The sequence below is a fragment of the Meriones unguiculatus genome, chromosome 3, assembly GCF_030254825.1.
Source record: "Meriones unguiculatus strain TT.TT164.6M chromosome 3, Bangor_MerUng_6.1, whole genome shotgun sequence".
In the NCBI taxonomy this organism is placed as follows: domain Eukaryota; kingdom Metazoa; phylum Chordata; class Mammalia; order Rodentia; family Muridae; genus Meriones; species Meriones unguiculatus.
In genome coordinates this window covers 35,231,094-35,256,857 of record NC_083351.1, presented here as the reverse complement: position 1 = coordinate 35,256,857, position 25,764 = coordinate 35,231,094, and the positions used below count along the sequence as shown (strand labels likewise).

General features: G+C 37.2%; 1 protein-coding gene and 1 non-coding gene across 3 annotated transcripts in view; one reads left to right on the top strand and one right to left on the bottom strand.

Moving 5' to 3' along the window:
- The window catches only part of Zcchc7 (zinc finger CCHC-type containing 7), a 176,690-nt gene that overhangs the window by 71,144 nt on the left and 79,782 nt on the right, over nucleotides 1-25,764 (bottom strand). The window lies entirely within an intron of this gene.
- On the top strand, nucleotides 7,653-7,784 carry LOC132653357 (small nucleolar RNA SNORA17). The gene has a single exon (XR_009591122.1). It is a non-coding gene; the product is annotated as a small nucleolar RNA SNORA17 (small nucleolar RNA).

Sequence of the window (25,764 nt, the reverse complement as noted above, 5' to 3'; positions counted from 1 at the left end):
CCTGCATGCTTTATTCTCATGGATAAGCAGGCAAGGCTAGCTTACTGAGCATGCAACTTGAGGATTATACAGGGTTTCCTTCCAACCAGGGTATTTTGCGTGACAAAATGCTGTGTTGCTGGTAGCTTGAATTGTTGCTAATTTTATCTCTGAACTTGGCCTTTCTACACCAACAACAGAACAGTGGAACATGAGTACAAGGAACAGGTCAGGTGTCTGAAAATGCATCAAGCAATTGGCCTGGCTCAAATATGCACACCTAGGGTAATTAGAGGCCATCATAGGCCCTCAAGACATAGAGTTAAACCTGGACCAGTGCTCATGACTCAGGAAAGAAGTGTGGCATTTTACTGAGTATATGCAGTGGAAAGCCAGCTTTCCCTGGAGCCCATCCTAACTATGTGCAAACCTACCAAAACAGGAATTGCTAGTACTCAGGCACCAGGCCATTGCAAAGTACAAGTACATAAAAGGACACAGCATGCTGGGGACTCAACAGAATTCAGGAAAGGACTTACAATCTCTAGTCATTTGTTTTTAAGTTGCACATTGTGAAGTAAATACAGATGAACAAACAAAACAAAAGAAATGAAAGAGAATAGTATCTGATACAATACTTTCTGTATTTAGTTTCAATTGAACTAATTATCAAGGAAGTCAATTTTTAAATTGAAGATAGCATGACAGGATGAATCAAGAAATTATTCTGAATTACATATAAATCAAGAAATCATGACTCCATGCATGGCTTCTAAGTTATGACGGAGGAAGTACTTAAATACCTCTGAATAATCGAGAATCTTGGAGAGTTGGCTTAGTTGTTACGAGCACTTGCTGCTGTTGCGTAGGACCCAGGTTTGGTTCCTAGTACCTACATAGAACCATTCATTCCTCTACATCCAGAGAATTTTCCACAGACACTAAGGACACAGACACACGCACCACTCATACACGAAGTTAAAAAAAATCTAAAAGATAAGTTAAAAATCATAAAAAGAATTTGTAAACTTGGGTTTGCTAAAAGTGACTAACATTACTTTATACTAATTAAAATAAAGTTGCCTGAAGAATAAAGCTTGATGATGTGAGAAATAGATTTGCAGAAAGAAAAAAAAACCCAGAATATTAATAATTCATCAAAATATCAGTTATAAAGTATTTGCTATATTATACAAAATTATGAATCTTGCTTTTTAAGCAAGGGTCCAGCATTTTCATTTTGCTACACTGTATCCCTCAAGTTATAATAACCAGCCCCAACCAGGGGAGCTAAATTCCATAGTTTTTTCTCAATGGTTGGCTCTTATCCTGCTAAACTCCTCTATTTTCCAGAGCCAGCTTTAAAGAAAAACTACATTTTAACAATTCTGTTCTTGGCTATACCCGCAGCACTTTTGGCTATGTCAGTTTCCATCTGTAAAACTTATAACCCAGATTCTGAGTGCCTCCTTTCTTAAACATTTATGTTTCTTTTTTGTCCAACCTATACTATCCCCAAATTAGCTCAGAATAATCTTGACTTATAGATCGATATTCAGCCAGCCATTATATCTTATCCAATCTGTAATTATCCTAGACAAGTTTCTTGAAAACTTCTATCAGACAGGGCACTTTAGCTCACACAGAATTTCCATAATTTCGGGGTTAAAGCAAAGATATGGAAAGGAATTCTGATCAGATATCCTCCATTACACTGTTATCTGGTCTTTTGTGCCCTTTAAACTGCAATAATTTTCATTTAAAACTACTGCCTAGAACATTAGCTACAACCCTGTAATACTTATAATTTTAGGACCAGCCAATATCTTACTGCAAATGAGGTTGTAATCTTTAAACACACTGTCTTCTGATACTCCCATACTCTTGGCTTCATGACCATGTTAAGAGATCTTACGGCTTTGCTAACCTAGCACATTTCTGTCCATACTCAAATCCCAACTTTACACACACTGCCTCAGGTTACTTCCTTCATTATTCTCAAAGAATTGTCCTTTATTACTTTGATATCTATAGAATTTATGTATGTTCTGATAACATACTCTACATTCTGATCTTAGGTCCCATAAGGAACTACATATATGTATCTCCTCTCAAGACATTAGAGATAAGTTTTATAAAAATGAGGAAGGAAAGAAATAAAATCAGATGTAAGCGACAGAAACAACACCACTGCAGAATGTGCAATCACTGGGGTTAAAAAAAAAGGGGGGGGGGATTGGCTGGGCATGGTGATTAATCAGAACTCAGGAGGCAGGAAAGGGGATGCACCTCTGTGAGTTCCAGGTCAGGTTGGTCTAAATAGTGAGTTCCTTAAAAAAAAAAAAAAAAAAAAGAAGAAGAAGAAGAAGAAAAGAAAAAGTTACAGAATGACATCCTATGATAGTTAATATAGAAGATAAATTGGGGGGAAGTCTCCAAAACTAGTAATTTGGACAAACCCTAAAAGGTTTAACCACACTGGGAAGAGATTTAAGCAATGAAAAATAAATTTTGACTTGATTTGGCAACAAGTACATAGAAAGGAGACTAAATCTCCCACCAAAACAAAGACAGACAAATAAACAAAAAAGCAAGACAAAATCTTGGGAGAGGAAGAAGGTAGGAATATTATAGGGGAGAAAAATTCATGATGCAGCTATTCTACATCATGTATGCTACCATAACTATATCAACACTGACAGGCTAAAGAAATAATAACTAAGATTAACAATGGTGAGCTCCTAGAACAGACACCCCCATGTTGGGAAACATGAAAGAAATGGTAGGAATAAAGAGTGATAATAAAATGGTTTTGATAAGGCTTTCAAGTGCATAAAAGTCTAACGTAATAAACTTAAAGAATCTATTGATAACCTTATTGTCACAGTAAAAATATACCTTGTAAACTGCTAATGATAATGCCAGGTGTCTAAATTCTAGTACTGGAGAAGCAGACACAGAAAATCACAAGTTCAAGGACAGCCAGGGCCATAGGACACTGTCTTGAAATACAAAACAAAATAATAACAACAAAAACCAGTTACAACACTCAGAATCGAAGCTGGCAAAGAGATGCCAGAGATTATGTGGATCTCTTTTAGCAATGGATGTCAGCATCTACACCATTTACGGGTTCTACTAGCAACATTGAGCTCCCATGCAGATGATGTTCAACATCCCAGCAATGCCAGAGCAAACAAAGAATAACCACTGAACACAATCTCAGATTTCCATCAACTCTATGGTGGTAGAAGAGGAATCAAACTTCACTGACTGGCCTGGTCTGGTATTTATCTGCCTCAATTTGTTGACCCTTTAGGCTCAAAGTCCTATTTTGTCTGTTCATGTCTGTAAAAAAAAAAAAAAATAGTCTTTGTTGATAATGCTAGACAAGATGGAATTCAGAGCCTTGGAGCAGATTCACTCATTCCCCTGGCATCTTCTGTTTCACTCATTAGTCTGTCTCTCACAGGTGTCCATTCCTCATTAAGCATCTTTGAGGGCTGAAGCAAAGTTATTTTTCAGGCCTGAGAGACGCATCACTCAGTAAAGGGCTGCATAAGCACAAGGATCTGAGTCTGATATCCCAGAATACAGATCCAAAGCCAGGTGCTTTGGATCCAGAGCCACGATTCTTGCCTGCCAGCCACTCTTGTCAAAGTGGACAGCTAATTTCCAGGTTCAACAGGAGACTCTGGGAGCAAGTAAAGGAAGATAGCTGGCTTCTGGTATCCATAAGCCCATGTGCTTACACATCAAAAAATATTTTAAAAACTTTCTTCTTTAACAGGAGGATAAACTGATGCCAATTCTTTGAAAAAGGAATAAGATGCCCATGAATCTTATTCTTTTCAGGATATGGTAGATTAAGATTTATGATATGAAACTTGAAACTTTACACTTTGGATTTTTCACTTGTGAAAATGAAAGGAAAGATCCCAACAAAAAACAAGATAAAGCTTTTCAAGTGTTGTTAGGAGGCCCCTAGGAAGGTAAGGTTCTAGCAGCTACATGGAGAAGTAAATTGGTTAGCTTTGTAGCAGGTAGGGAAAACAGGAGATTCAGTTGTACACAGCAGCTCAAGATGCATACGATGAGAACTCTGAATTGTCTTCTGGACTTCCCTACTCTAAAAGAGCATATACTCTTTTACCTGCTGAAACAGATGAACAGAGAACTCCAACTGCAGATCCTTGCAGAATCAATGTTTGAACGGTGGTGGCAAATGTAAATGTTCAAAGTAAACTACCCTCCTTGCCTTCCTTAAAATTCCAAGTCTTTTTTTTTTTTTCAACTTTCCCAGAAACCTTCTGAGTAGGGATTAACATATTCATGCATAACTTTATATATTTACATGAAAATACTGGTTTACTGAACTATACTTCATACTTCCATTTCTGCTTACAGAATATTTTAAAAGTGTAATGAAGTATTGAGATTTAATAAGTTTCTTCTTTGTTGTTTTTAGACAGGGTCACATGTAGACCAGGCTGGCCTGGAAAATATATAGTTAAGGCTGGCCTTGAATAACTTGGTACTCCTGCCTTGGTATTCTTGAGTTTTAGGATTTCAAAAGTCTAGCACCACAACCGGCTTTTAAATAAAAAATAAAAAAGCTTCATCAAGAACAGGTCTTTTTTGGGAGGTGGGGGAGGGACTATGTAGAGAAATAATGAGCATAATGATTATTTCTAGTTAAGATCTGATGCAACTGTCTTGATTTGGGCAAAAGAGCCAGCAGGTTTAATTATCTCTGCTTTTGCCAACACAGGAAGAAGGTTAATAACTTAGTATCATTATGAAAACAGATTTGAACTTGAAGAAACAGACTCAAGACTACCGAATGTTCTTGGAGTAAAGATCACTACTTTAGGCTGCTGGCTCATAGTTACCATGTGTTTTCAGCAATTCAGAAAGAAAAACAAAGACCTCAAATCTATGACAGTTTCTAAAAATATTGGTGAGTTATCAACCTGAAGGGAATGTTATGCAGGTGTTTGAAAGTTTTGCAGTAAATCTAGTTAGTTGGTAATGGCATCTGATTACAGTATCATCATATAAATGATGAAAGCTGTTTCTTTAAGAAAATGATAAGCCTTAAAGTCATGGCTCAGTTGTTCTTGGAAAGGATTTGAGTTCTATTCCTAGCACCACATCAGGCAGCTCACAACTGTCTGTAACTCTAGTTCCAGGGAATCTGACACCCCTTTGAGTTCTTCCTACACACACACCAAAAGTGATGTTTTGTTTTTTAAGTTACTTGTGTGGCTGAAGAGATGGCTCAGTGCTTAAGAGCAGTGGTTATTCACCCTTATGACACAGGTTCTATTCCCAGCCCTTATGTGGTAATTCCCACATAAAACTAGTTCCCAGGAATCTGATGCCTACCTACGGCCTCCTTGGGCATGAGACATTCATGTGGTGCACAAACACATATGTAAGCAAAACATTCATTCACATAGGATAAAATAAAATTTAATTTGAAAAAAACGTCACTGCTAGAGATGATCTCAACAGGTTGTTGGAAGGAAATATGCACTACATGCAGGAAAAGAAGAGTAAGAAAATAGTGATATGCATGAATTTAGAGATTTACAAAGACCTTAAGACAATTCACTTACCACTATTAAGAATGTGGCTGACAACTAGATAAGACGCGGTTGCTGAAGCTATCACATACTTTTGTTGCAGTATACAGAGAAATCAAGCTGGAACTAATGGAAACTTCCTCTCTGCTGGCTATGCACCTGTGCTACTATGCAGGCTACCAAAGGAGAAAATATGTAACTGGCATTGCTCAGTGCTGGACTGTGAATGCTGTAACACCAACTGAGCTAGCGAGAACTGCACACTGGTGTTAAGAGTGGCACCACAGTTACAGAAATAACCTACTGCTTTCTGACTAGATTGAGGTCTGCTCCACAGGAAGAAATTGATGCCTGGTTCTGTAAACTTGATCAAAAGCCCATGGCAGGGGAGTTCATTGGCCCTACAGGAAAATCAACAAAACAACAAAAAATTGTTTTGCTAAATGATCATACTGTCAAACAGCCTTTCAAGTATTTATGTTCATACGCATAGAACTTTGCTGTTCTCAACCTTTGTCAGAGAAACCATTTTTCACAGGGCTAACAGTTAATGCAGTGACTCATAACTGGTCATAAGTGACTGAAAATAATTGACTGAATCCTCTGAGTATTCTACATGGAACATCTAAGTCAACCCACTCAAGACACATAGAATATTACAGAAGTGGAGATGGAAAAAAATGTAAAAGTCAGAAGATGGCTACGACTTGGCTAATGCACTCATGAACTCAAATCAACTATAGTTACCTGCCCTGCCCAAGTTCAAGCTAGTCAAAATTCCAACATTGGTGAGGGACTCACAAGGCCCCACTCCTGGCTTTGCTATTGACAACTGATGGAAAGGAGAGACATTATTCTTTGGGGATCTGACCATTGGTAAGTTGCCCAAGTTCCAACAGCTCTGCCAGGAGTAGAGGATGGAAGCAGAGGGTGGGTATGATTATAACCCATAATAAATTATCAATTACATTTTTTCTTTGATGTAATGTTTTATTCTTTGATATAAATATATTTTAAATCTATGTGGCTAGCAAAGAACTTGATGTCTTTATTTCTGTATTATTTAGATTCTAGAACCTACCATGTGTCATTTATAACAGTCTTAATAAAATGAATTAAGACAAAGTGCTAGAACCACATGAAAGATAACAAATGGATTCATATTACAGTATTATCATGCTTATCTAATCAATGCCTACTCAGCTATTCATATTTTTCCCAAAGTAACTGATTATAAGTGACTAATGTTGGCAAATGTAAAAATATAAGCATATCTGCAGGATCTCTCTATACCAGGTACAAGGGACTAACAATGGCAGTGCTTTGATTAGTATCACTGATTATTTAAATCACTGTTTATGTGCATACCTCATTTAATTATTTTGATACTTTTAATTTCATGTATGTAGTATTTCTGGCAGTAGGTAGAAATAGTTTATGCTTTTATAAATAGTTAATAAATCCCTGTCTATTGGTTTGCCCTTCTGAATGTGGATAAATCCCAATGATTTTGGCTGTTTTACTGTCCTATCATATTCTATAATGTGAAACCACGTAGACAGGGTCATTCCTCAGATAGTGTTTTTGAAAAATAACTGATATTCTGGAGCTAGAGAGATGGTTCTCTGGTTAAGAAGACTTATTCCAACCTGGCGTGGTAGCAGAGACAGGTGAATCTCTGTGAGTTTGAGGCCAGTGTGGTCTACAAAGTGAGTTCAGGACAGCCAAGGCTACAGAGAGAAACTCTGACTCAAAAAAACAAAACAAATAAATTAATTAAAAACAAAACAAAACACTTATTCCTGTAGAAGTCTAGGGTTTGGTTCCCAGCACCCACATGGTGGCTCACAACCTCAAGTTCCAGGGGTTGATGCCCTCTTCTGACTTCCACAAGCACCAGGCCTGATACACAGAGCAAAACATTCATACATATAAAAGAAAATAAATCTAAAAAAATTTAAAATAACTGATATTCCTAAGAATGAGCCTAAGAAGCTCAAAATTCTAATGAGCTTTCTAGTTTTTTTTTTTTTTAAGGTAAGAATTAAACACCAAGTTTTTTCGCACATTAAAAATAAAATTTAATCTGCCCCTCGAAGCCTTCCAGGTACGGCTGCTGTGTGTCCCATGTGTGTCAGTAGGTGGCAGGGAGGAAAGGCTATGTCTATGCTCAGTGTTCTGACCTATGAACATACGAATGATTAGTAGCCTAATACTCTCTGAAGAAAGTGAGCCTGAGACAACCACCAGTTAGGCGCCAGGGGGCCCAGACAGGGAGCTAGCCTGAGAAAACCACCAGCCAGGCACCAGGGCCCTTGGACAGGGAGTTAGCCTAACACAAGCACCAGTGCAGGCCAGGAGCAAGCCAGACCCTAGAAGAGCACTACCTGAAACTGAGGGCCCTGGGAGGGGAGTGTGAGCCGGAGAAGACTGGACTGGTACCACACAGGCCTGCGGGGGCAGACCATGGCCAAGATGACCCCTGCATAGCACCATAAGGCCCAAAAAAGGGCATAGCAATCCTGAGGCAACCCTAGACACTCACAGACCCCAAGCACCTCTAAGAGGAATAAGTAAGTGATGGAAAAATAAAGAGAGAAAGAGAAACAGAAGGATGAGGGCAAAACAAAGAGAGGCAGCACTGAAGCCAGATGAGACTAGTTGGTGATGCCATCTGGGACCATGGTGGGGTCCTAGCCTATGCTGCCACTGAGGGGTCATGGCTGCATTTGTAGCCCTGAAGCAGTAGAGGTCTGTTATCACCAAAGGCCAGGCAGATGTCTCTGGTCTAGGCTGCTGCCCAGGGTCATGTTAATGTCTAAGGGGTGTGCAGAACTGGCCCCACCCCTCACCTGGGCATCATGGGAGAGCTGGCCTTCAGGACATGAGAGCTGCAGTACTAGGGAGAGCCACCCTGCACACTGTGAGAGTTGCAGGTGAGCTGGCTCCCAAAGATACTAGTGTGGCAGAATCGTCTCCCTTGCAGCGGCATGGACAAGAAAGAGATACTCTCCTCTCTGCTTACCACTTGCAGGCAGGAGACCTGGCCGTAAGGTCATGCAAGCAGGTGAGATGGCCCAGCCCCTCAACAGCTGCATCACTCAGAAGAGTGGGCCCTGCACCTTGCTTACACAGCACAGTAGAGCTGACCCTCGTAGCAGGAGTGTGGGGGAGCCAGCCCCAGGGACATGAACATGGGAGAGCTGGCCCACTACTTATCTGCTGAATCATGACATGGGCAAAGGAGAGCTGAGCCCCACCCCTCCGCCCCTTACCCTTTTCCTATCCTATGCAAGCAGGATAGCTAGCCCTGAGGTCACGAGAGCGGGAGAGTTGGCCCTGGATGTAGGGATTTCAGGTGAGTAGGTACCCAGGGCATGAGTGTGAGAGCCCACCCTGCTTCTTGTCTGCTATGTGTTGGTGTCGGTGAGGAAGAGATCCCCTCCCTCCCTTTTGCCTTGGCCACTGGTGGCAGGTGGGAGAGTTAGCCCAGATGGAGCCATGCAAACAGAAGAGCTGATCCTGTGCCCTCAATTGCTACAGTACTCGAGAGAGTACTGTACCTCACCTGGGCAGCACATTAGGTCTGACCTTGACGTGGGTGGTGTGGGTGACCCCGATGGAGTTGAGCCGGCCCCAAAAGCTCGAGTATGGAGAACTTGCCCTCCTCTCCTCCCTCATCCCTTGTCACCTATGGCAGGCAGGAGAGCGGGCCCCAGGGTCATGAGAGTGGGAGAACTGACCATGTCCCTCACCGCCTGTAACCCTTGGGAGAGCAGGCCCTGCATCTCACCAAGGAAGCAGGGTAGAGCTGGCCCTAGTAGCAGGAGGTGCAGAGGAGCCAGCCCTGAGGGCATGAGAGCTGGAGACCCAGTGGGCTGACTAGCTCAGATACCTCTTAGGCACAGACCCAGGACTTTGGATTGGCCCACCCCAATATTTACCCCATCAATGAACTGCTGGAAGACATGAAGGGGCTGGTCCTACAAATCCAAAACTAAAGATCTCCATGACACAAGGCAACAATAGGATATCGGAGAAAAGAGTCCCAATGAGGTCCCAGTATTGACAGAATAGTAGAAGACAGAGGCCTCATACCAGACCAACAAGTCATAACAATGAACATTTGCAAGGAAAGAAGTGTAGACAACAGTACACAGTGGGACACACTGTAACATGCTATAGCTTCCACAAGATTTTTTTTTTCTTTGTTGGGAATGAGGTTACAAGGGCAGAGGATAGGTATGAGGGGTGAGGAAGATGAGTGGAATTGGGGTATATGATGTGAAATTCATAAAGTAAAAGTTAAAAATAAGTTAAAAAAACAAAGTTTAAAAATAAACAAGTAAATAAAATTTATACTTAGTAATGGGATAGTGTGTGACATACACATAACCAAGGTTAAATATAAGTATCTCCTCAAGCATTAATCTCTTTATGCTAAAAACATTTTTAAGGCCACAGAGGAAGACAATGCAGCCAGTCCTGATGAGACCTGATAGACTAGGGTCAAATGAAAGGGGAGGAGGACCTCCACTATCAGTGGACTGGGGGAGGGGCATAGAAGGAGAAGAGGAAGGGAGGATGGGATTGGGAGGGGACTTGGGAGAGGGCTACAGTTGGGATACAAAGCGAATAAATTGTAATAAAAAATTAAATACTAAAAAAATTTTAATGTAAATATGACTTGAAAAAAAAAAAGAAAATTCTTCTGGTTTTCTGAGAAACACAGTACACAATTATTATATGTGGTTACCGCACAATTAACTGAATTTTAGAATATCCTATATCTCTGTAACTCAGAAACAATACAATGATTCCCATCCATGAATCTTCTCCAAACCATAAATAACATGCTTGTTCCAAATTTCTTAAGATTCACTCCTTTTTATTTATTATTATTATTATTATTTTTGGTGAGAATCTTTTTCCTTAACTATGTAAGCTACTTCTCAAAATTATCTTAAGCCAATATATATATATATGTATTATATATATATATATTTAGCAAGCATCTGAGTCCCTGCTGTTATAGGTCAGTCAGTATGACTACTGTTACTGAAGAAACTTGCTGTATTGGCATGACAGTTTTCATTTTAACAAATAAGTTGTAACTATTCTGGTTGCACTTTCTTACTACAAGTCCAAAATACTTAAAATACAGAGACAGATTTGATCTCGGCACTATTATTAATAAGCTCTGCCATAAGACTCTAATTACTAATATCTCATCAACAGTCATACATTACGATTACAGAAAAAGGAAATTAAACTAAGAGAGGTATTGTGATTTACATTTTAGTAAAACTCAATCAGCAAACTCTAAATTAGCTTTCTGGTTCCTAGTTTCTAATTTTAGTTAGCAGGAGCCAGATCTACACTTTCAAAAAAAAAAAAAAATATATATATATATATATATATAAAGGAAGAAGAACTGACTTCTAAAAGTTGGCCTATGACTTCAACACGAGTGCCGTGGCATTCAAGTCTCTCTCTCACACACAAACAATATGCATATATATGTATATATAATACATAATGTATAATATATATCGTGTGTGTGTGTGTATATATATATATATGGAGGAGAGATAAGAAAAGTGATTTATTAAATAAAAAACTACCAAAAAAGTTAATTTTAAGCTATTTTCAAGGAAACATTTTTATCTATGGGTTTTAAAGACAATTTTGTTTTTAATCCTTGTTAAGATGACACCAAATACATAATTTATGTTTCTTATAATTATGCTACCTGCAGAGCTTCACAGATCAGAGTGATAAGGAATCTCAGCTGAAATTTAATGTAACATCTTTATGCCAACCTCCTGGTCCTGCAATACAGATGTTTACATCACAGAGTCAACCTAAGTGAAAATATATGTAATATATATTTAAATTTTGTACTATGTGTTCAGTCAAATATATTCCATGATCATAAAGATAAAGAAAAAGGCAAGCTGGGCACAGTGGTATACACCTTTAATCCCAGTAATTGAGAGGCAGAGACAGACAGATCTCTGTGAGTTCTAGGCTAGCCTGGTCTACATTGTGAGTTCCAGGACAGCCAGAGCTACAGTGAACCCCATCTTGAAAACAACAACAGATCAAAAGCAAATTGACAATTCCAAAGATGAAGACCCATAAACTACAGTATTTATGCCCTTTGACTTACCAAGTCTCATTAGAATAGTAATTCAATTAAAATTTGCTTTGATGATGCCATCTCTATTTATAATCTTGTATTTCCCCCACAAATCTTTTAAGAAGTCATACTTTAATTCTCTTTGAAAAAGAACCTATGATAAAGAATAGTCTAACCCGTTATTTTTTATTTGTTTTCTAGGAAATAAGGAGAAATCACCATCTCTGCCCATTTTTACTAACATAAAAGGTAATTTTTCCAATGAAGAGCTTTGTCACTGTGTCAGCAGATCTCCTTAGAACTCTTTGTAACTATGGACATCTAGGAGCTTGTGCTAAATATCACCAAACTCTCTCTCTCTCTCTCTCTCTCTCTCTCTCTCCCTCTCTCTCTGTATAATGCTTTTGCTTAATGTCAATGGTTATGAATTGTTTAAAATATAAAAATTCACCTATGATTTAATGTGGAGAAAAGGCTAAGTTGTTCATTCTTATATGAGGGTTTTTTTTTTGGTTGTTTTTTGTTGTTGTTGTTTTGTTTTCCTGTGAAAGAATGAAATTAAGCTAGACTCTAATTAAATGGGGTTAATGGCATTAATGGGGTTAATTAAATAGTTAATGGCACTATTTGTAACACCAATTTTAAAAAGCGACCTCTAGTACAGCATAATTCCATTATAGATTATTAGCTTTCCATAACACCACTGTTGGTGCTATAGTGCAGTATCCTGTTGCCTTCACCCAATATCTTCCTTACCAGTATGAGTAACAGGTACAAGCTAAAGTCAGCTTTGGCTAGCATAGACTTAACTATGTTGGGTCGACTGCTAATCTAATTTAAAGCTAATATTTGTAAGCCTATTGTTACTTTACCTTAAAATTTAGTTATACTTCAAATTTCACATTTACACTATCTTGAATTCTCTTTGCTTTTTCTTCTAGTGACTGTAGGAGACTGCTGAGTTTATACTTTGCATGTGACTAACAATTTCTTTTTTTTTTCTTGAAATATAGAAATAAGAGAAAGGCTAAAATTAAAATACTCCAAAACTATCTATAAAATCATATTGAGTATTTTAAAAGTAGTCACTGTTATGCTACTAACTCGGACTCACTTGGGAGGTACATTTTTACTTTTGCTTTGGGTAAAACGAAAGACAAATTTTTTAAAAATTTGGAATTTCTTGGTCCAACTTTTCCCTGCATTATACACTATTTTCAGATAATTACCACTATAATCTTTTATAATCAATAACTACAGGAAAATATCAAACTAGTCAATTTGAGATACATTGGTGCTGCTTTAGAGCAATTCCAGAAAATCATCTTCAAGCTGTTCAAATATATCTCATTTTCATAAACCTAAATTTTATCATAACTTAGAGTCTCTTACAAAACCTACAATAAATGTTATTAGTTATTTTCTCTCACAAGCAACTTTTAAAGTATTATTAATTATAAATACAGCTATTTTTATGTGCTAAAAAGGTAGGACAAGAACAAAAGGAAGAAAACAGAACAAACATTAAATTAAAAACACTAATATAAGTTAATACTGCTTACATATGAACATCAAGATGCCAAGGGACCCAATACAATCCTCAGTCTAACATTTTCAATGGCACAGCCTAGTGATCACACGATACTGGTGATACTCTCTAGTTACCCCTGGCAACCTTTCTCAACTGTAACGATGCTACCCTACAATAGGTTTCACTGGGCAGCTTTCTCTTCACTTAGCTGAATGCTCTGGGACCATCTGCGTCGGCGAGCATAAAAGGCCAGCCTGCCTGTGGGCCCGTCACTCTGAACACCACCTCTCTGACCCTGATTAAATACAACTTTCAATCCTTTTTGTCCTCCCTGTTGACTTCTCCTATTAAGGGAGCCCTTTGACAAAGAAAGCGGAAGAGTGGACTAACTGCCCCCAAGAAAGGTGATGTCTGATACTGCTCAACACAAGGATTAGCAAGCCAATACATAACAAAAGCAAGTTTGGGGGGAGGGGAGAAGTAAAGAAAAAAATGGTTTTAGTGAGAGCTTTGACTAATTCAGTAGGTACACAATTCAACAAATAGCCATACAAGAGGCCTTCTTTGAGAGAAATAACTATAGCAGAACAACAATTTTGAGAGATACTTTTCAGTTTCTTGACATAAGGCCATGATATTAACAAAAACACAGCAAGTTATTTTTAGTAAATTTTTTATTAAAAATAAACTTATAATTGAGGACATAAATGATGGTGTAAAAATCAGAAACAAAGATCATAGAAAGCATTCATAACTGTAAACTACTTTCTCGTTAGAATACAAGAGGGTGACATATACAATAAAATATCTGAGTACTTAAGTATTTAAACAAAGCTGTGAAAAATACCAACACTACAAAGAGTCATTTTTATAACTCATCATGACATGTTTACAGGCTTAATTGCTTCTTATCCTACTATGGATAGGAGGCAGCTTGTGAACAAGTGTCACAGTTCAAAATGGCCAGATCCTTCCATCAGGGCAGGCAGTCAGACCCACCTTCAATAACACACCACTTTACAAGTAACTCTTGTGTCCTACTTCCGTTTTTGGCCAATTAATAACTGAAGGATTTGGTTGGTTACAAAACAAGTCAATAACACAACTTCATAACATAACTTGAAACATTAAATAACAATAACCTAAAAAGCAAACAATAACTAGTACCTACATCTAATCAGGATCTACTCAGGTCCACTTAAAATCTAAGTCAAAGGACACGAAGTGTAGCTCGGTGGCAGAGCGTGTGCGAAGTCCTGGAGCCAGGGTCTAGGCGGAGAAGTGGCTCAGTGGTTACGAGCATGCGCTGCTCTTGCAGAGGGCCCTAGTTTGATTCCCAGCACCCACGTGGCAGTTCACAACTATATGTAAGCCCAGATGCAGGGAATCTGATGCCCTCTTGTGACCACTATCGGCACCAGGCTTGCATGTGGTGCATGTACACACATGTAAGCTAAACATTTACACAGAAATCTAAAAGAAAAAAATCAAACTTTTACAGTAAATTTTTATTAAGCTTTATTCAAAGAATGGCTCATAAGCCTAGGAAACCAGGTGGACTAGGGAAAAGGTGGCTCCTAGAATGCAGAGGAATTTCAGTATTAAGTCTGGGGAAATATTGGATAAGCCAAAAACAAAGACCACATACACGAAGAAACTATTTATTATAAGCTACTACTAATAACAACCATATTAAATTCTTTCACAGAATTGAATTTCTGAAACAATAAACAAATAATTTTAAAATGAAGAAATCTGGCTAGCTGAGTAAGTAATCTCAACAAGGACGCCTTATTAGAGTAGGAATCTGCATCCAAAGCCTGAGTTTACTGTAACACCATGCTGCTTCTCTAGGAGTTAGGGAGGAGGGGGATGGAGCCTCTTTCCTTCAGGACACATAACTTGGTAAACCTAGAAGAGCCATATTCTACACATTCCTATGTCTCTATTTCAAGAATACTATAGAAAACAAAGAAATGCTTATTTAATTCTATAAGTTATGATTTAAGATGAAAAAATGTTGAGAATGCCTATGGACAGAAACATTTTTGTGTGATTGGGAACAATCCTTACTATTACACTTCCTGATGTGTACACATGTTTGATTACATGTTTGATTCAGTTGTACAGAAAGATGAGAGCTGTGCCCTAAAGCAGTATCAGAGAAATAGTGCAAGGCTACCTATCTACCACTTCTATCTTAGATGCCCTCTGTCCATCTTACAACTGATATACATGTGGTATGTCATACATATATAAATCGTCACCACAATCAATGGCACCCTAGCCATCTACTCTTCTCTTAGCTGAAAGGTGCAGGGATAGCTCTCTTCTGCTACAAGCTACCCTCTTAGAAAAATGTCAGGGTATTTTAGGTAATGGGTAGAAACCTCTTAGGCTAACAACTATGTCAAATTAAAACTATTGAGATAGCAGCAAAAACTCATCACCCTCTTTCCTCCTTATCATTACTTAGTTCTTTCTTAATACAAGCTTTCTATGTGCCATATGACATGCCTTAGAAACAAAGAAAAGCATGGCTCTCCTTTTGGAGATAATAGAGGGAGCAATAGTACATAAACATAAAAAGGCAAAAACAAACATGAGCTCAGTGAAGAAAAAAAAAAGAAAAAAGAAAAAGAAAGTATTTTTTTTCCTTTCTTTTTTTCTTTTTGTTTGTTTTCAAGACAAGGTTTCTCTGTGTAGCGTTGGCTGTTCTGGACTAGCTTTGTAGACCAGGCTGGTCTCAAACTCACAGAGACCTGGATGCCTTTGCCTCCCTGAAGGCTGGGATTACAGGCATGTGCCACCATGCCGAACTAGAGGAAAGAATTTGACAGAACTTGAAAGTAATACAAAGTAATACAAAATTTAGGAAACCAGGAAAGAAACAGAGATGTGGACTGGTAGGTGAGTGAGTGGTACAACTAGAGCATGAGGAAGTATCACAGTGCTGAACATGCCAGAGCAAAAGCTTGTTTTAGAAGATAAACCACTGAAAACCTTAAGAGCAGAGGGAAATATAATCAAGCACTATTTGACACGTTAACTTAGCCAAACACAGAAATGTAGTATAAATAGCAGGTTAAATCCTTACAAAACTTTCTCAAATACTTTTAATACAAATTTCTTTTGGAAATTCATCCTAAACATTCATAGATTTACTACAGCTAAAAACTAAAATGACTACATATGTACTAGCTATAGAACCTAAAGTAGCTTGAACTCAAAAGACAAACAACTTTTTCAAGTCTGACAAATTTAAAAAAATAAAATAAAAAAGGAAGAAAAGAAAGCAAAAAAAAACCAAAAAAAAAAAAACAAAATCTCTTGAAACTTTTGTTTCTCCCAACACCCAGTTAAAATAAAATGTACAGAGAATTGGAACTTTGATTGAAATAAAGCCATTGAAGGAGTGAAAAATTGAGACCTGAGGGAAAAGACAATAAAAAGGTTATTGGCAGACCACAAATAAGCCAAAGAAGATAATGTATAAACAAGCAACTAAAATAACGAAGTCACAAATGACATCTGCATTAAGAATGTCATAAGTGGACTAAGATCATTAGTAGTTTGAGTAATGGGAAAAGTTTTACAAAGAATAACCCATTAAGCTCGATTTGAAGGTTGGTTGAGTTCCTGCAGATTGAGATGAGACAAAATATTACAGGTAGGTACTTATGAACACAGCAAAAGTGGTGAAGTTTGTCAAGTATCTGATCTGCAGCTGCAGTTTAGCACTAATTATAACAGGCACTTACTAAGGTTATGATACGCCTGTTGATTCTAACATGATGCCTGGATGGCGTTACACGAAGGCACCTGCAGTATCTAGATAAACATGCCACAGACGTAGGATCAGCTTGCTTCCTTCCTTTCACTGAATAGTCTAAGAAGCTTCTAAGCACTTAAAGTGATTCTCTCAACCAGAAATCCCTGGCTCCTGATCACTGCTATTGGGTAGGAAATCTGGATTATGTGTAGTTGTATAGCCTAAAAGAGTACAAAGAAACATTTGTTTACTCTCCCAATAATACAGAAATTGCTGATAAAACATCTATAAATAACATTTGAATTTGAAAATTCAAATTATTTTAACTTGTACACAGATTGAACATCTAGAAACTGGGTCATATAATAGGAAAAACACTAAATCTGAAAAAAGTGACTTCACCTTCCAAATTTATTCCATCATACTTGAAATTAGATTAATACCCATCCTGACTATGTCCTCTGAGACACTGGAGCTTACATGCTAAGTGAAAGTACCTAATCTCAAAGCCCTACACGAATACATTTTAATATCATTTCTGTTGGCTTACATGCGTGCAACAGTGAAAACAAATTCTAAGAGACATGTACCTAGAGGAAGGAAAGAAAACAACACCAACCCATACTACACCTGTCTTCAGAGTTATGACTTAATGCCATGTCAAGAGGCAAAGAGAATCATGTGCTTCTAACATCACTTGTATTAGAACTGGGACCATGGTTTTAAAATGCTAACACCCTTAATAACTGTTATTTTAGAGATGGTTCTCAGAAAAGGAGCAACTTGTGGATACTGACTACTGTGCCTAGAACACTAGCTCCAGTTGGGTGGGGAGGAGCTCGGTATAGTGCGCTTGTCCAGCATGTGTGAAACCTAGGGACTGATCACTAGCACAGCAAAAAGCGAACAGGGTTAACGTGCACCTAAGTATTCCTCACTTCAGTGAAGTTTGGGCTCTCTGTTTTAAGTCTGCCCCACTAGTTATTTCCTGTATATCATCACAGTTTCAATCGAAAACTCATGAGCGAGCAAGGTTTTGGGACAGTTAACTGACAATATCACTAATTTTCTTGGTAGAAAACAGCAGTCACGTGGACCCCCTATTCTGAGGAAAGCTGGAAGGGATGCAGGAGAGAGGGTAGAACTGGGAGGAGAGAAGGGAGGGGCCTACAACCCAGGTGTAAATTGAATTAATTAATAAAAAAAAAAAAAAAGGAAAACAGAACTCACAATGCCTATTTGGTTTGAAAAATTAGGAACCCACAGAATCTAGAGAATTTGAGGGGAAAATGGTGGTTCTAGAGGGCTATGGTTATATTGGTTGAAGGATACTTTTGTTCTTTTAGGCAGATTAGGACTATTAAATTCAAAACATAAATACAGGCAACTATAGTTAATAATAATGAACAGTATTTTTCAAATTTGCTACATCTTTTATGTTCTCTACAACAAGTTCAATGTGTGAAGTGAAACATGTTTATTAGCATGCTTTGGCCAACCCCTTACATGTTGCAAAATAAATCATACATAATAAATATACTTTTTACAAGATAAAATGAGTGTAAAATAGACACAAGTATAGACGCAAATTATTGCCTTATAAAGTTCTTTTCCTTTTTATTAGTATGAAATCTTTTGTTTGAGAGGGGTTTGCTATGTAACTCAGGCTAGCCTGGACCTCATATGTGTAGCTCAGGCTGTCCTCAAACTCAATGACTATTCTCTTGCAGCAGTCTTCCAAGTGTTAAGATGATAGTGGTGAGCCATTATTTTTGGCTTACTCATTCTATTCCTAAATCACAAGCAGTACAACCACATCTACCTCACGTGGCTACACAAACATAATAAACTGAGTAACAAGAGCTCCTATGTTGATGCTAAGATACGTACATGTGAAGACTCCTGGATTTCTGTGACTTCAGTTACAGAATTATACACGTACTCCTAAATCCTTGCACCTGGCCTGCAGCTTCCCTCTTAGCTTGGTCCTATGCTCTTACATCCCACTGCTGTCTAAGAACCACCCAGTAGATAGTCCACAGGCACATCAAATTAAATGTTAAGAATTAAACTGACATTTCTCCCTTTCCCAAGTTGGAGCTTCCCCTAATACTGGCCACTAAGAAGAATGGCACCATCAAGAGTCACCTCTTCTAAAAAGCCACCAACTTCTCTTGCCTAGCTTCTGCTATTCTCCACTCATCCACCAAATTAATTTCAAAGCTGTGACTCTGATCTTATCACCAGCCTACAAAAGTATCACCTTGAAACTGTTGAATTTTCTGCTCATGCTTCTAAAGACTGTCATAACTTGGTCAATTTATCCTTACAGACTAATTTCCAACTATTCTGCATTGTTTTTAATACTCTATGTGCCAGTTATACATCTACTGTTTTTGAACAAACCAGTATGTGCCGAGGCTACATATAGTTGCTAATTTTTACAAAACACTTTTTCAAATCTCCCTCTGTTTGGTGTATCCTCATTTAATCTTCCAAAACTAAGTACGTCCTTCCTATGTGTACCCATTCTGTTCTATACTTTTATCTATCAAGATAATGTCTCTGCATTGTAAATATTGTGTGTCTCACTCCCTGATAAATGGACTTGAAGGCAATACCAGGTTTCCACTGCTTAATATCATCCACTGCACTGCTATGCATTCAATAATAATTGTAGAATGACAGGTTTGTTAAATTCCTGCCAAGAAATTAGTTATTATATAATTTATGCCTGTGTTTTAAATTATAATTTTAACTGTTTACATGTCAAATCCTTGTTCCTGTTTATTTGAATCATATTTGGTTGTTTATTGTGGTGCTGGGTTTGAATCTAGGATCTTGCAAAAAATAGGTGAGTGCCCTACCACCAAGCTAGATACCCCACCCACAATCTGTAGAAATCATTACTTCTCAAACACTGTAGAAGGAAAAATACTGAACATTCAAGAAAACTAGCCACTGCATCAGAGTATTTCAAGGACAGAATGAGCATCTGAAAAACATGCTTACTGTATTGTAGTTATTATTTAGGCTGGGCAGATAGAAGTGTCTAAACGTTTGTTGAATTTGACAAACTATTTAACCTAAAAATGATTCTTCTAAAAAGTTAATATTTTCGTCTTAAAAATGAAGTCATTTTGTAGAAGAATGAATCTCTAATATACCTTAAAATCTATGAGTAAACAGAATTTGATATAGCTATATAGCAAAATAAGGTTGAGTTACTTCATAGACAACTTCCATCCTAAGTGAGATATATCTGACATGTTTTGGTGAACTTTCTTCAGGGAAATTAGCTATTATAAGTTAATCAACACAACAAATGCTCTTCCTTATTCTACTCTATTCAAAAGAAAGCAAAATAGAAAAATTCAACATTGGTTTCTCTTCTACAGTGACACACATATACACACACACAGGCTGTCACAGATCAATAATGTCAAGGTATAACCACAGTAGACAAGCAGAGCAAAGCATCAGCTACCCCAGTGTTTTAAAGAAAAGGATTAGTTGGGTTTGAAAAGGAAAAAGAGATCTTGGCAAAAATAATTCTCTAACATTTATTACTTTTAATATATTAAGTTTACATATCTATCTCCCTCATTCACTAAGTTTATTATAAATCAAATATTTAAATCACTAGAAGTTGTCTTTTAAAAAAGTAAAGAGATTTATTTTAAAATCTTTTTATTAAATAAACTTACGCCCACTTTTGCAGTAAATGGAGCCATTTAAAAAAGCCATTCTGCCTAACCAAAAGCTAGGTGTTATACTACAACACACCTTGCTGGACAGCTTGTTCTGCATCAGAAATGTTCTTGTTGGAGAAGTAGGGGTGGGGCAGCAGTTTGGGTTTTGTTGTGCTTGCTGTTTATTTTTTAAAGGCAATCCAGCACAGGGGATCTCTTGCTTCATAAGGATTAATTAATCCAACAAAGAAGCTATAGTTGTCCCTGCAAAAATGGCCTGTACAGACAGCAAAAAGACTGAGGTTCTAAGCCAAGCTAAGCAGCAACCCTATGGGAAAGCAGTGCTGGGAAACAATAGGCATACCTAAAATGCTTAATTTAAGGTAAGTCCTTACTGATGAATTTTTGCTGTTATTTCAAATCAGCCATGTCTGTAAAGAAATCCCACAAGAATAGAAACAGAGTAACAATGTACAGGGCTTAAAAGTTTAGAGGCACAGCAAACAACATGAAAGGTCCCATACCACACAATGTTACAGCAATCTGTTAATGCCACAGAAACATGTAGCATATTCTTCTCTTTGTGAATTAACTAATGAAAACTGAAGAGAAGCTAGAATGAATAATGCCTGCATCTGAACTCTGATCAGTATTTTGCTGTTACAGTTCTACGTAAAGACTGAAAGGGTTTCAGGACACTAGACTGCCTAGATCATTTTTGCTGTCATTTCAAATCAACCATGTCTGTAAAGAAAGCACACAAACTATCCTAGCACAACCCACACTTTGTTTGAAATGACTGTTGACACATCTGTTGTCTAGAAATGCAGCTTTCACCATGAATGCATGGATCTTGACAGTGCTTTCCGTGGTACTTATAATTTACTAATAAAGTACAAATGGTGGCTCTGAAAAAAGAATAAAAGGACAAAGCCATGTTAATATCCCTTCTAAAACAAGTTCTTCTCAAAGGACATGTAATATTTTAAGGGGGAAAAACCCACCTGGCTTAAAGAGTTCCAAAGCACTTGTAGCTAGTACTAGTAATACACAATGCCGAAATGATTTCTCAGTATTAGAGTTCTTAAACCACCGATTGCTCATTTTATAACAAAGGTTTTTAATTTTCCAAGAAAGACCTTAAAATTATTTTCATAATAGGCTTAAATTTTATAAGATACACTTATAACACACATATAATTATAATTTAAGTACACTACTTATCATTTTAAATGTATTACTCATCAATTCCTTAAAAAATGAACAATTTATATGTTAGAAACTTTGCAAAAAATTATTCTAAATTTCCAATCCTAATTTTTCTCTCTGCTTTGGCTCAAAAGTTTACATTTTAATCAAAATAATCTGAGCATTTGGGATGTCTGGATGTGCTTCCTTTTTGCTGCCTTCCTTCATCCTAGGTTACAAACGTGAGGGCCAAGCTTGTCACTGAATCTGGCCTTCCTTAATGCAGAATACGCATTCAGTTTGCTGATACAATGAATTAATTTATGGAGTTCAAATGTAATTTCATGCTTTTGTTTAAGCATATGTAAATCTTTTAATTTCAAAGCAATTCTTAATAGATAAAATTAGTATGTAAATGTAAACTGTAAATATAAAACACATAATTTGAAATAACTGGAGGCAGTAGGCTCTAGCTTTCCATTAATATCTCTGCAGCAATTAGAACATGTTTTTAATAAAAGCTTTACTGTGTCATTCTGTCGTCTTGGCTTTATTGTAATAATACAAGAAAATGTGCTATCAGGGGGAAATGCAAAAGCACTGTCTATACAGAATACAAAATGTGATATAAGTATTTGGTAGCACAAAGCAGTAACAGTGCAAATATAGTATGAGAAATATAGTGTCCAAGATTACATAAGTGAACACTGCTATGTATGCTCCTTTCAGGAGCATGTCCCAAGTACTATGGAAAGCAAGGACATGCCCCATACACACAGTTCAGAAATCAAATAACTCACACACAATGGATCCATGCATAACCCTCTGGTCAAAGCCAGGCATCACATATACATTTCTATGTACCACAGAAGCTGAAAAAAAAAAATCAGTTTACTTGGAGTATAATTTGGCAAAAATCTAAGTGAAGAATTTGACCTTTGCTTGGAAATTTGAGTATACTGTTTGTAGAATGTGCCCAAGCTTAATTTTCAAATGCTTGTAATTTTTCTTACTATTAATTTGAACAAATAAGCAGCGATACTTTGTACCATGAGGCAGCCAAATAGGAAGGACACGATGAGCAGCTCTGTGCTTGCCTTACAGTAAAAAGACGCTCATTATTACAGTGTTTGCTATATCTTGCCGTGTGCCAGAGAAAGACACAGGAAAACTGAGAAAATACTGGAATTAGTAAGATAATCCAGTATCCACTTTAATCAAATAGCACAATGTTTCACAAACTACAACTATGCTATTTTAAACACTCCTAAGCTGATGAGACACAGGCTTAGGGGAGAAGCCCATTGATATTAGCCATCTTCATTAGCTTGTCAGCATCTTATTTTAAATCCTAGAGTTAAATATTTTATAGCAGTAGTCAATTTGGAAGATATAAATTCTTGTTATTTGGGTTTGTGGTAGGAAAGCTGCTAAGAAAATCAGTGAAACCTCCAGAATGAGCAGCCTGGCAGTTTTAGTATCTCACTGGACACCCAGGAAAGCAATACTGTAAAAAGCAGGCTACCATTTATGATAGTTGTATTTTCTGGGTTATCTAGAGAAAAACAGGTTCATCCATGCAAAATGGACTGTTTTAGAAGATACTGCTGCTAAAATGAAAGACTTTTCAAAAGGAAAAAGTGATTATTCCAGATGAAATGAGAAGCTCCAATGTCAACCTTACTTCCTGAATCAGCAAAAATCAAAGCTTTACTCAGAATAGGAAATTGGAGATTTTCTTTTAATTTACATATCTTTTTTGCTGAGTATGTTTTAGCTGAAATATGAGAGAACTTCTAGGAGACAGCACTTCTCATTTCCAACCATGCTTTGCTGTGCCATTATAAAATACTTCTACCGGGAACTAAGAATACATCAATTATACTAGCACTAATGTGGAAAAGTCATGAGTTTAAGTTAGAAATAGCTCTCCATTTGTGGCACTTTGTTATACAGCCACTAACCAGCTAATATCAACCCCCGGGCCAGCTGCAGCATACAAATTTTGACTATATGGGAACACATCTGAGCAGCCTACTGTCTGATACATTATAAAGCAAATTCCTAAATGATCATTAAAATAAAAAGGAAAACGTTTTTGACCCCCTCACCTTCTTGTCTCACATATATATATGTCTAAATTCCTTGATAAATGAAGGAAAGGTCCAACTTTGAAAATTATTCTGTTAAATTAACATTTTTAATGTGAAAATGTATTCAATACATTAAAACCAAATGTGTTAATAAAACCCTTATTAAAAATCTTTGAATGTCTAAACTGTACTATTTACAATTATCTACACAAAAGAAAAATATAAATTTCCTTTGAATCAGCATTTGATATTTTATTAAAATGATTTTAATCCTAGTTGTGTGACATTTTGTCTTAACAATAATATACAAAAGTGCTACTGGCTAGAAGAACAAGTTTTGTCTGTCTCTTTTTAGCCTCTATAAAATGCCTGTAGTAACAGTTAATTATATAAAACTTATAAAATATATAATTGTCTCAAAAATGTTAAAATTTATAAACCCAAACAGAAAAATACATTTACTTATTCTACTGTGGTGACACTAAGGAGACTAGCACTGGTTTTCGCAACCTGACCATGGAAAATGTTGGTAGAGATTCCTCTCTGTTTGTTACCGTTACATAACAGGTCACAAAAACATTGACAGACTCAAATGTATAATATAAGATATATTAATGATCTTTAGGTCAACAGCAATTTCTCTTCCAATGAAGCATAAACCAGGTGTTCCTGTAGCTCAGCACGGTAATAATTACCTTGTAATATATGATTTACCCTATAGACGCCTGACTACTTCCTGAAGCTCCCAGCCCTGGTGCTGGCCACGCTGACCTAGAGCTTCCTTTCAGTGGCAGAGGTGCCCTTGCTTACTTTAATGTCTCCAGACCTCATTTGAATGGCTCTAATACAATATGGCAATTTTTTTTAAGTTTTTTTGTTTTGGTTTGTTTTGTTTTCCTACAGGTCTTTGAAACAAAGACCTACAGATCAATCGCACTGTAAACACAGAGCTGAAGCACAACACAGTTAACAGCCAGGCTTCTCCCAAACAGACACATGGCTATATGATGCACAAAACTTCCTCTCCTAACGTGAAAGGGTTGAACAAGCCGATTTTTTTCCAACTGCTCTGTAGTGAAATAAAAATATCTTTCCAACAGTGCAGAGCTACATGATGGGAGAACAGAACTGACAGTGCAGTGGCCTAGCCTCACTAACTGGCTTCCTAGGCAGAGCTGAAATACAGTCTGCTGTTTTCTATGCCAGAATCCATGCTGAAAGCCCTTCCTTCCTGCCTTTGTTCAGCTCTTTTGCCAGCAACCGAGGGCTTTCTTCTGGTTCAGCCTACTAAAAAGTCAAAGGACTAGAACATGAGGGTCACCAAGGTCTACAAGGTAGATGAACCAGCCAACAAAGCAACATCGTAGGGGAATGAAATAAGGCATTACAATAAGAATCTAATTCCAACAAAAAGAAAGGTCTACAAAACACTGATAATTATGAGAAACAGTAAACATGGGTGATGAAAAGAATTGCTGTTTTTATTTTGGTAAATGTATCAATGATACTCTTTATTATGAAATTAAACAATATCCATTACTTATTTTCAAATTCAAGTGAAGCTTGTTCCATAACATACAAGGAAACAATGACCTCTTAACTAGGAAGCAGTATACCTAAAATATCAGTGTGAATGACTGCAAATTTTAATTTTTGTCTCTGTCTCACTAATAAGTCACTGTGTTGCTTCTAAACTTTAAAAGGAAGTTAACTACAACTATAGTAAGAACCTGGAGCTACATAGCAGAAGCAATCAATATGAAAAATAAGCATAAAATC